This window comes from Neolamprologus multifasciatus, chromosome 1 (assembly GCF_963576455.1).
Source record: "Neolamprologus multifasciatus chromosome 1, fNeoMul1.2, whole genome shotgun sequence".
Classification (NCBI taxonomy): domain Eukaryota; kingdom Metazoa; phylum Chordata; class Actinopteri; order Cichliformes; family Cichlidae; genus Neolamprologus; species Neolamprologus multifasciatus.
Genome location: NC_140439.1, coordinates 5,402,793 through 5,415,282, shown reverse-complemented (window position 1 = coordinate 5,415,282; position 12,490 = coordinate 5,402,793). Strand labels below are relative to the sequence as shown.

At 43.1% G+C, this 12,490-nt stretch overlaps 1 protein-coding gene across 2 annotated transcripts in view; it reads left to right on the top strand.

Annotated features, from left to right (window-relative positions):
• abhd17c (abhydrolase domain containing 17C, depalmitoylase) overlaps positions 1–3,779 on the top strand; it is a 30,552-nt gene extending 26,773 nt beyond the window's left edge. The window contains exons 3-4 of one of the 2 annotated variants that reach the window (XR_014874921.1): positions 1–2,085; positions 2,127–3,779. The exon at positions 1–2,085 is cut by the window's left edge and continues 634 nt beyond it. The gene's annotated coding sequence lies outside the window, so the exon portion shown is untranslated. The other variant, XM_085165332.1, reaches the window with a different exon arrangement.
• Positions 3,780–12,490: the final 8,711 nt, after the last annotated feature.

Genomic DNA, 12,490 nt, shown 5'->3' with positions numbered 1-12,490 from the left:
ACTTTACCATTCAGGGTTGATTACAGGGTTGCACTGTAATGTCGCATTTTCTTAGCTGACATTTCATTGTGTTTTTATTTGAAGTAAAACTGTGATTTTTTTTTCTCTCATATTTCTTTTGCTGGCCAGACTGCATCCCAGCTTGTTTAGGCTCTGTGCTCTCTGTGATGCACGCTGCTCTCTCATGTAGGGAGATGATGATGGCAAACTTCAACTGGCACATTCCACATCTACAGCAGTTTGCTCCTTTAGATGTTGTGCAAATTTCAAGCAGAGAGGTTTGAAATGCATTGAGGTGAGAGAATCGTGTGCACCAGCTGGCCTCACCAGTTAATCATTGATCATCTCATCACAATGCAGTGTTTCACTGGGAGACCTTTGGTCCTGCAATACATATTTTACCTTGAGACACGGCACAGCTCACTATGGCAGTGGCACTCCCCGATCACTACAGTCACAGCTGTTGTGCAGGTGTTCGTGTGTGGTTATAATGACTTGGTCACTCACACACAGCTGGTCTCAGTGGATATTACATAAGGATTGTGGGCAGCAAATTAAAGACGTGGCATCATTTTCTTAGGCTCTTTGATAACTCATAGAAGGTTGCAGGCAAACATGGCTTACTGTTTGAAATCCGTTTGTAGCCTCACCATAGCATTGAGCTTCAACCGTAAACATCAATAGTCTTCCTGCTGTTTGTTGCAAAACATTAACCATTTGCTAGTGTCTCAGTATGTGTGTGCACTTATAAAATTCACATTTGTAAACTTTGTAATCACAGTTGTTTCCCTGTAATCTTACACAGTCCTAATATTACTTGTGACCAGTGTTGGTCAAGTTACTTGAAAAAAGTAATCACTAACTAATTACCGATTACTTCCCCCAAAAAGTAATCCCGTTACTTTACTGATTACTTATTTTCAAAAGTAATTAATTACTTAGTTACTTAGTTACTTTTTTAAAACACGATTTACAACCTGAATAGGTGATAAAGTGATAGATCTTTCAGCCCAATTCTACTTTTTCTGCATAATCATCATACAAAATGTAATCAAATGGAAAAGTCTCTTTTTAAAACTTGTTTTATTAGTTTTAATCTTTTAACTTTATGCATCAAGCAAAAATTTAATTATCTGCAACATTCTCTGACTGGAAGAAATTTTTTAATATTTAAACCTATTTTCTGCACATTCCAGCACATAAAATAAAATATTGTGTGTGTGTTTACACTCAGTCGTTCAAATAGATGCAAGTAAAACACAGCAGAAAATAAATAAAGTCAAAGACTAGCGGTCCTGTTGCTCTATTTTCACCTGTAAAGCAGGAGTGGGGTAGGCGGAGGGTTACCCTGGTGCAGGTGTGCAGCGGTCAGTGGAAGAATCCGCGAGTTTCTCTGTGAGTTTCCCATTACGTCGTAGCTACTCGGTGCTTGTTTGGAAGTTTAGGGGTTTTTCGCTGTAAAAAGAAGTTTTCTTCCCACGCACAACGGACACTAATGTTTTTGTCACTTTTTATGGAATCAAACTCAAAGTAAGGTCAGTACTTCCACGCTTTAAACGCTGCACGCTCATACTCTCTCTGCACTCGATATATGATCCATTGTTGATCTGCACACAGCTGTTGTCACGAACGTGGCACTCGCTTACGTCACTGTCATGAGACATTCTCGCAAAAAATCACGGTTTTAGTAACGCAGTAACGCAGCGTTCCTACGGGAAAGTAACAGTAATCTAATTACCGTTTTTGCAATAGTAATCCCTTACTTAAGTAAAAAGTAATCAGATTACATGCCCATCTCTGGTGTTAACACATACTCAACATGTTTCAGAAAAAAGCAATCTGCTGTTTTAGTTCACCAACTGGGCTTTTATTGTGAAACTCAAAGGATAACAAAGCCAGGTGGCATCCTCTTTCAATAATTACTTACTTTACTTACCTTACTTTACTCGTTACTTGAAAAAAGTAATCGGATTACAGCAACGCGTTACTGCCCATCTCTGCTTGTGAGATTCTATGTTTCTCAGGAAACTGAATGATCTTTTGAGTCTTTTTTGAAAGAGAAAGTCCAGAATATATAACACTTAGGTCACTAATGGTTTGATGTAAAAAAACAACTCATTGACTAGGAAAATGTTTGGTCAGGAACATCCCTAATGATAACCGTTTAAGCACAGTTAAATCATCCAGCCGTCCAGCGGAGAAGATTGAGTGCAAGCCAACAGGACAGTGCCATTTTGCTTCTCACACCACACAGGAAACACACACATCTATTTTGGTCCAAACAGTCCTACTTGCCAGATTTGACCTGGACCATGAAAGTCAAATGGTCAGAGTACGACTATCAGGGAGCAATCCAAGTACTAGGAGCTCCGGGAGGTTTGCTGCACAAAGAAAAGAGAACTGTCAGAAATTTTGATTGCACCTGGTACATATCGAAAATTCTCATTGTCGTCTCCTATGCAGCAGTCTCACACCATGTGTGCACCTTGGCCTTTAAGCAACACAAAAGGGAAACATCCCAAATAATTAAACCTACCTCTGTGGAAGAGAGAGCAGCGGGTATCAGAGCTGTGTTAACTGTTGATCGGCTGGTAAGACAGCTGATTCACATGAACACAAGTCTTGCAAGCTGCCAGGCAGCATAAAGTGGGTTTGCTTGCCGTCTGAAGACACTGAATTCTGCTGAGTTTAGGTTGTTCAAAGTGAACGTACATTTACTGGTTCGGGGGTTGTGCTTAATTATCTGTAATTCCTCACTAAGAACAAAGCCTTATGTTTGTATTTCAGTCAGACATTCCTGTGAACTGCAAGAAGCTTGTGGTCTTCAGGGGGACTGACTGCTGCTATTTATCGCAGGAATCGATCACTGTGAAAGGCAGACAGTTTGGGGAATACTGAAATGAGAGCAAGGTACAAAAAGCAACTTCAGCCTGACTAGTAATCCTCTGACTCGTGTTCCTGCCTGTAGAAGGATAGAAATCGGCCTACAAAGCAGGTGTCTGCTGAACCCTTTGATAATTTTAACTTAACAAAACCACAAAGGGGAAATGGAATGCTGTGAAAATGACCGATGCATGCAAATGATCACTCCTGGTTTTGGATGTTGCATCAGTTGTATTTGAATAATTTATTTTTTGTTGCCTGCAAGTGGACAAAAAAATGAAGCTATATGACACTAAGATCAGATTTAAACAAAACAAAACAACAAAAAAACGAACACTTTGAAGTAAATACTGAATCTTTTCAGGATTGTGTTTGGGGAATATTTGCATAGCAACTTGTAATGATGATTTGGTGCACTGCTGTAATTTGTCAGTTGGGTATTCGTGTTTTCTGATCATAGCTAATGTTGGACTTTTGAGTAAAAAGTCCTCAATCATCTCCAGTGTATTTCCTTTAGTTTCTCTTCTAAAAGGAAATGAAGAGCCTCTTAGGACCCGATTCTTCTTTTGATACTGACATTTTTACACATTTGTCCAATCTAAATGTTGAAAGATTTACACTGTTTCTGAAAATGGTTTGTACAGTAATCCTCTGTAATGGTATACTTCAGTACTCAGTACATATTAGGCCTTTCATAAGGCTGGCTAGTTTTTATTGATTTTAATATGCAAATGAAAGACAGCTAGTAGAATCGTATATTGATCATGGTGTGTAAAACAATGAAATAAGCCTTAAATATGCTGTGAAATGGATACATCATACATGTAGTGGTTGCAAGAAGCAGCACAATGGATGTTTCATTGGTTATAGTGGAATAAAGGACATGTGAAATTGTATTTCTGATCTTTTCTTTGTCTCGCCACCATGTTAGGGTGATGAAATACCAATATTGTAGTAATACAACCATATTTCTGAGTACTTTGGAAACTGAACGTGACAGAATGTGGTTTTCAGAAGTATTTTGATCCATGCCATGACTTCCATTCCACAATCTGCAGTGAACATAACAGCCATTCAGTAGTGGTTTTCTCTTTTCTACAGAAAAGCCTGGTTTCAGCCTGAAGTCCACTATCATATCCACTGTTTTTTTTACTTTTTATTTATTTTCAAACTGTTTTACACAAGCATGTACAGTCGTCCATCCTTGCCCCGTTTCACTTTAAACAGCTTTATTAGCTTTTTTACCCCTTACGATCATCCATTATAATCATTAGTCTTGGTAGATAAATGGTATGTGGTCATTCCTTTTAATTGTCATTCCGGTGTTCTGGAAACTACCAATGAACATAATAACAAAACAGAGCGAACATCTGGCCAAACTACACTTCCCCAAAATAAACCATAACCTTATGATGTAAAAATAATATTGAAATAACTACACACATAAACAGTGAAACAAAAAACAATTACTATATAAATAATGACTGAGATGGGTGCCGGTTCAGGGATGAGCGGTCCTTTACTGCATGTCTTCCCTTTTCTCTCCCTCCGCTTTCCTGTCACTCTTTACTGCTCTGTCCAATAAAGCTGAAAAAGGCCAAAAACAAAATATAAACAAATGACTAAGATAAACACAGGGGAAATAGTAATTAATCTTTTTTTTTAAAGAATACATAGAGGTGCCATAAATCTTACTATTGGTTCCCATGTTGTTTTTTCCATAATGTAGACCTTTTTAATTCTATCTCATCATTGCGTGATACTGAGAGAATGTGATGCAGATGTAATACATTTCTTCACAATCAGAAGCAGAACTCTCAGTACATATTTACAGTCTTTGTCCACTACACCCCTGGGGACTATTCCCAAAATGTATACGCATGGGTCCAAGTATAAATCAATCCCTAGAATACTTTTTATATCTATTTGCACATATTTTCAAAACTCAAAAATTACAGGCCAATCCCAAAATATGTGAATAAAGTCACCTAACTGTCTACAATTCCTCCAACAACGCTGAGATGTCTTACCAAATTTTGGTGTGATGAATGAGTGTTAGAACTCCGTGAATAGCTGCACACAGAGACAAAGTTTTAGCACCACGCTCACAGCTTTGAGGTATGTGAGGTATTTGTGTAGATATGTGTGGATGAGTGAGTGTATGACCTGTGTGTGTGTGTGTAAATGTCTTTGTCAAGAAACATACTTTATGAGGGTGAGAAGCCACAACAACTCCCTCCCCCAGGAGCCAGAGGCAGAAAGACAGAGCTGTGCAGTCCACAACCACCCAAGAGTACTGAAGACCTGAGGCTATACACCTCGATGATGACTGACTGCCTGCCCCAGCAGATGAAGGAAAGAGGCCAGACTGAACTCTTTCAGCCAAAGGGCAAGAGCCCCAACGAAATGTAGGACCGGGCAGCCTACCCCGCCGGCTAGGCAAGCCAAGCCAACTTTACTGATAAAGTGCTTTAAAACAACAAGTGCTCATCAAAGTGATTAACATTAAAAGAATAACCCCCCCCCCAAAAAAAATCTAATAAATAAATAAAAACAACAACAACAACAACAACAATAATAATAATAATAATAATAATAATAATAATAAGCGGTCCATCTGGTGATTGGAAGGTTGGAAGCATTTATACTCATCGGACTATAAATGCATGTAAATGTTAGATATTAAGCACTTAAGCATAGAAGAAAGTTCTATGAATAGGCAGTGTTGGGGAGTAACGGAATACATGTACCGCCGTTACGTATTTAAAATACAAAATATGAGTAACTGTATTCCGTTACAGTTACCGTTTAAAAAGGTGGTATTTAGAATACAGTTACTTTGTTGAAATAAATGGATTACACGGCGGTACTTCCCTGTTTCATATTGTGGCGGGTCAGGACTGTTTGGGTTTTGTTTGACAGCTACGTTCTGTTGTTCCAGGCGGCAGCGTTACGGTTGCCATGGTTACAGGGTGACGCTCTCTCTCTGCGTTTCCTGGGTGAGAGAGGCCTTTTTGTTGTTGTTGTGCTAAGCTAACAGGCAGAATGCTACAAGTATAGCTCTAAAGAATGTAGCATCATGGGCAGTGTAGTCCGTGCTGCAGGGAGAATGGACTGCCATACACGTTATGTGTCTGTGAGCGAGGGAGGGAGAAAAAGGAAAAGTACGAGCTGTCATCGAGCAGAAACGGGAGCTGGAAGCATGTAAATATAATAATAACCACTGCAGCCAAGAAGAGAGCCTGACGAGCCCAGCTGTAAGTAAGCTATTAAGACTCGACTGTACACCGTGTTCGTGTTTTCCTCTGAAACAATAAGTTCTGTTGGAGCAGCCTTTCGCCTCCCTCTGTCTCTGCTAGCAAAGTTGACCCAGACAACAAAGTAAAGCTAGTTTTCAGCTACCAGCCCGACACGAACCCACCGTATTAGCCAGAGGTCCCTTTACTACGGTTCGGAGCCGCGGACCTTCAGTTACAGTAATAAATCACAGCAATAGTACATTCATGTAGTTGTAAACAGCATGATAATATATTAAGTAATCCAAAGTATTCAGAATACGTTACTCTCATTGAGTAACGTAACGGAATACGTTACAGAATACATTTCGGGGCATGTAATCTGTAATCTGTAATGGAATACATTTTAAAAGTAACCTTCCCAACACTGTGAATAGGTGTTTAAGGCATGTTGTACAAAGTGCTTTGAAACTCTGGGAGAGAAGAAAGGTGCTGCACACTACTGTTCAAATGTTTTAACACGCCTTCTTGTTCAGTCTTTTTTCTTTATTTTTACTCATTTCTACATTGTAGATACAAACTGAAGACATCAAATATATGATGCAAAATATATGGAATTATGTAACAAAGAAAAAACTGATACATAACTGCGCTGCAAACCCGTGGCCTTCTTTTCACAGTGGCTGTGGTTTCATGGTCAGTGTTAGGTTACATCAAGTGTAGCAGAGATGAATCTGAAGTTAAGCTAATTACGTTAATCAAATTCCAACTCAATATCAACTTTAAAGTGTACTGTCAGTGAAGAGGATGGAAGTCATCCCGGACAACTCATGAAACATCTGCTCACACCTTGTTAAATTCAGCTTGCAAATGTTACAGATTTGTAACATTTGGAGACACATTTGAGAAGGCGCCAATTCCACCTTCAGATCAGGGAACTGTATAGATCTGCCGGAGCTGACCTGGATACGGGGATTAGGAAATAAAAATTGAACCGCAAAAAGAAAATAGAAAATAACATCTCCCATAACAACCCTCGGCAGGTGTGGCAGGGAATGAAGCATATCACCAACTTCAGGGGGCAAACCAACGGTGTTGTGGACCCGATCACTGCGCCAGCAGAGGAACTAAACACCTTTTTCTCATGCTTTAAGGCCCCTTCCCCACAGTCTGCTACACCATCTGAACCATTAGCATCTCCCAGTTCCCAGCTCCTAACCACTGACGATGCAGGTTCAGTATATAAAATGATATTCAACAGGGTTAACCTCAGGAAAGCATTTCAACCTGATGATGTTCCCAGAAACTTGCTCAGGACCTGCGCTCTCCAGCTGTTGCAGATTTTACCAGAAATTTTAACCTCTCCCAGACACAGGCTTTCACCCCAACCTGCCTGAAGTCATCCACTGACTCAGCTAAAGCCTCATCGGAGGGCCCAAAAACCATCACCATCTAATCTGTGCTGAGCCACCTGGAACACTGGGAGAGCTACATCAGAATGCTCTTCACTGACTACTGCTCAGTCCTCAACATCCTGGTCAGGAAACTGGGACTCTCCTCACTCACTTACTCCTGGATCCTCAACTTCCTTACTGCCTACAGACTGTTAAATTTAGTCCCCACCTTTCCTCCGTTTGAACACTGAGGACTGGGTCCCCACAAGGGTGTGTTGAGCCCACTGCTCTACAGCTACACCCCAGTGATCCCACAGTGTGGAGCGACGAGGTGCTGAATCTGTCTGCGTGGTGTTCAGTAAACCATCTGAACAGCACCAAGACAAAGGAGATGATCCTGGACTTCAGGAGGCATTAAACTCTCCTTCTCTCTACATAAATCGTGACGTGTGGAAAGAGTTCATGATTTCACATTCTTAGGCACCGTGATCTCTGCTTACCTCTCCTGGACTTCAAACACCTCCACCATCATCAGAAAGTCACAGCATCTGCACTACCTGAGAACGCTCAGAAGGAATAACATCCATTAGATGCCTCTGGTTATCCTCTACTGTTTAGCAAGTATGTGAGCATCTTCACACACTGCACCTAGGCTGAGCACAAGAGGTTTCAGAGAGGGCTCAAGAGTGGTGGTCAACCCTGCAGATCCTCAGCTGCCCCCTCCCCTCGGTCGCAGTAATCTGCACAGAGTTGCAGATAGCAGTGAAGGGGTGAGTGGACCCACTTTAGCAGTCCCACCCACCAATCTCTAGGTAATACACCTGCCCACCAAGGCCCCATGTGTATAGTGATGGGTCACTACAGACCCAGCATGTATGAGTAATCTGTTTTAGGGCACAGGTGTCGAACTCCAGGCCCCAAACCTGCCTTTATCCTGTGTCCTTGATCCAACACAGCTGATTTAAATGGCTAAATTACCTCCTCAAGAGATACAGGAGAGGTGGAGGAAGACCTCAGCCTGGGCGTCTATTGTCTTGTGTAGTCTGGAAGATGAGTGGATGATGGGGTGGGTGCAGTTTTCTCTGAGGTGGGGTCGGGTGGGCTGTCCCGGGCTCTGTGGGGCCGGGCGACGCTGCTGTTCTGGGCCCCGGTCTGGATGGGCCTGGGCCCCCTTTCCCTGGTGGGTTACAGAGTATGGGGGTGCCTACTGGGGTCAGCGGGGGAGCTGGTCCCAGGGAGGGGTCACTTGCCCCTCCCTTCCTTCCCTCCCCATCTCCAGCTGCCTCCCTCTTCCCGCTCCACCACAACCACCCACACATGCAGGGCCTTGGGGTAAAGGTGTGTCACCAGGGTGCAGGGGAGGCATCCCCCCCCCCCCCCTCTGTCCCCTTCTGGCTGCCTGTGCCTCAATTTTATCTCATAACTTAGACATTCACATTACTCACACTCTCATTACACATACATATAGGATCTTGGGGGTGGGCACGCTACACGGACTCCAAAAGACCATCAGGGTGTACGACCTCACCCCTGGCGTCGTTGCCCACCTCTCAATTTTAAATACACGTAGACATTGAGGGCTAGCAGGAGGGGCTATGCCCTTACCTGCTGCTCTCTGGCAGGTAGCTCCATGCCCTCCTGGGTTTTAAATGCACCTTAGAACACACATGCATCAACACTACATATGAGCGGGTGGAGGGAGGTTTTCACACACCCCCGTTCTCTGCGGCCTGCTGGAGCGGGGGGGCCGGGAGGAGGAGTTGGCCGTCCGACTGGGGTCTGGAGTGTGGGGCCTCCCTGCTGCTGCGGAGTCGGGGCAGTCTGCTTCTCCCCACCGCAGGGAAAAGGGTAACACCACCTGGGTCTGGGTGTAGTTCCCCCCTCCAGGGGCAAGGGTACCTAGACCCCGTTCGTAGAGTACGCTTGGGGAGTGTGATTGTGTGTACAGTGTCTCTTTATGTCTGTCTCCACGTTGGTTGAGTGTGGAGTAAGTGCATATGAGAGCATGAGGGTGGGAATGGATGTTTGTATCTGTGTGTGCCTGTATGTCTGTGTCCATATGTCAGGTTGGGTATCAGACGCCACCTCTCCGGGGACATCTCAGGCCCTCCAAGGTTTGGAGGCCTATCTCCCCCCACCACTTCCCCTGCCGGGGGCGGACTCCCTCAGACATCGGTGCGTTGGTGGTTCTTTGTGTCCGGGGATGGGCGTCCAGGTACACACCAGCTCACTCCTTGGTGGCTGCTTGTCGGGGCCTGGAGCCTGGGGCTCGCTCGGGCCACTTCGGGGGTGGGGTGCCCTCGGCCTCGGGCTCAGTCACTCTGGCACAGCTGGCTGCCAGCGGAGCTCACGGGCACGTCACTGCAACCCCCCCTGGCTTCTGCTCCGCAGCTGCTGAGTGACCCCTCATCTGGGACTCTCCTCAGCTCTTTCTGGGACAGTGGCTCAGCTGCCCCTCTGTTGGTCTTCCTTGGTCTCTTGTGCTCTGAGGGCCTCTGGATGTCTGGAGTTTTGATCTCCTCCATACCTGCTTCATGCCCTGGAGGACGGGGCTGTGGCCCCCCCACACCCTCTAGCAGATCATTACATGAAGGAACCTTTTAAAAACAAACGCGTCCATGCTCACAGGTGTACACACGGGTGATCACACACACAAACTACACCCTTTCTGGCTCCTACCTCAAAGCACACTGTGCTGTCGATCTTACGTGCTGCACAATAATGTTTAATATTTAGTATTTACTGTTATATTCCCATATATCATCGTGATGTTGTTTATTCTATTACTCTTGTTTTCTTCTGCTTGTTTTCTTTTTTCTTTCTCAACAGGTGAAATTAAAAAAGTAAAAAAAAAAAAAATAAATAAATACATTTAAGTTTCATTCTTCCAAAAAAAAACCCAGGATGAATCCTCTGGCAGAACCAGGCTCAGAGAGGGGCGGGGCCATCTGCCGGAGACATGATAAAAGACCTGCTGTGGATTTCCTACCGACAGTCATGTTTTTTTCTTTTTAATGTCACAGTGACCCCTAACATTAGACTAATGGTCTGATCCCCGATCCTCAACTTGTTTGGTGAACTTCGATCAAAATGAAACTGACACAAGGTGTCACGGCGAGTTGAGTGAGCCGTGTGGAAGAAAGAAAAGGAGGATCCAAACGCAGGCACTTGTAAAGGTGTGAGGGTGGTTTTCTAAACACAAAATAAAAAAGAGGCAAACGGCAAAAGGAACAGAAGGATATCTACACTGAGAACAACTAAACCAGTGAACACAAACCAAGACACGAACATGAAGGAGGATGAGCAGCGGAGAATGACGACGGATGACAGCAGGGAGAACACACAGATGAAGCATGGTGGATACACAGCTGGGAGTAATTAACAAGACGAGACAAGGGCGGTAAAACTGAACACACTCACATGAGACGCAGACCTTCACAATAAAACAGGAAACGAGAAAACACTACACAAGGACGCAGACACGACACTGAGAGACAGAAAATGACACATGGAACTACAACTAAACCTGCAATAAACACGAGAACACAAAACCAACGAACTAATCCCTAAACAAGAATAACTGAAACATAGATTCATAATCATCATATTAAGAAAAGAATCCAAAATGCAAAAACACACCAAAACATAAGCACTCAAAATACTGGGTCAAACTGACCCAGAACCGTGACACAAGGTGGCTGAGATCAAGGAACAGTGTATGTACAACAAAAGCACCTTTGTTGAGGGGAAAAAAATTGTGTATGCAAATAAATATGATCCTCAAATAATAAAAACCCTCAGTTGTCATTTAATATAGCTGTACAACAATTTCTATTAGACAGAGCTACACCGACACAAGGCGACAGTCCAGAAATCCATCTGTGTGTTTGATGGATTAGAAAAGCAGTTCATGAGATCTACTGCCACCTGTCCTCAAGGCTGCATGTGTGAGCCAGCTAAATGAAGCTGCACATAGTATGAACATTTGTATGTTGTAAAGTTTTATGTGACCTGCTAGTACAGATATAAAATAGCATTTTTGCTTTAATCTCTCAAGTTTGCATCTTAAACAATTATTAGTGATGTTCATTAGGATTCGCTGTCCCCTTCTAAATAAGTAAAATAAAGAAAACACAAATCTTCATTGAACTGAGATAAAGTTTATGCAAATATAAAATATTTATACAAAATGTTTGGAAATTTTTTTCTTTCTCTTTTTTTCTCCTAAATGAAGAAAGAGGAAAAAAAGAAAAAGAGAAAAATAAATAAATAAATAAATGACCTCCTCAACATGTCTTGAAGTTCTCCAGAGGCCTGGTAATGAATTAATTATTTGATTCAGGTGTGTTGACCCAGGGTGAAATCTAAAACCTGCAGGACACCGGCCCTCAAGGCCTGGAGTTCGACACCCCTGTTTTAGGGCATGGGGAGGTCAGAATACATAAGACCTGCAATGACAATACCTCAGAGATTCACAGACATGGAAAGTATACACTTGTTTAGACTGCTGCTCCATCAACCTGGACCCATGCCATATCCTTAGACTAGCATAGTATATAATAATACTGTTGGTAGCATGTTAACCAGACAGAAGCAACTAGACAAAAAGAAGCTATTTCATGGACATCTGATCAGTGCCTTATCATATCTTTTGACAACATAATTACTGTCCGAGTCACAGTATGTATGACCCTATTGAATGAATGACAGTGTGTGTAGTGATGTGTTTTTGGAGGAAGTTGATCTGTGGAACAACAAACCCCTCCAGGAGTGTGTGGGAGTTGAGTGGAGCACAGTGTGAGTACACAGCAGCAGCCACTCTCAGAGTTTGTCTGCCTCTACACTGACTGCTGCTGCTCTAAGCTGCTTTCTGAGCCTTGGTAGTGGTTGCATACTGTTTCAAATTGCTCACTGCTTCCTCCTGTCAGTAATGGCGTGCAGTGGTGAAAACAGGCAATTCTAAAGCAGCTGTAATGG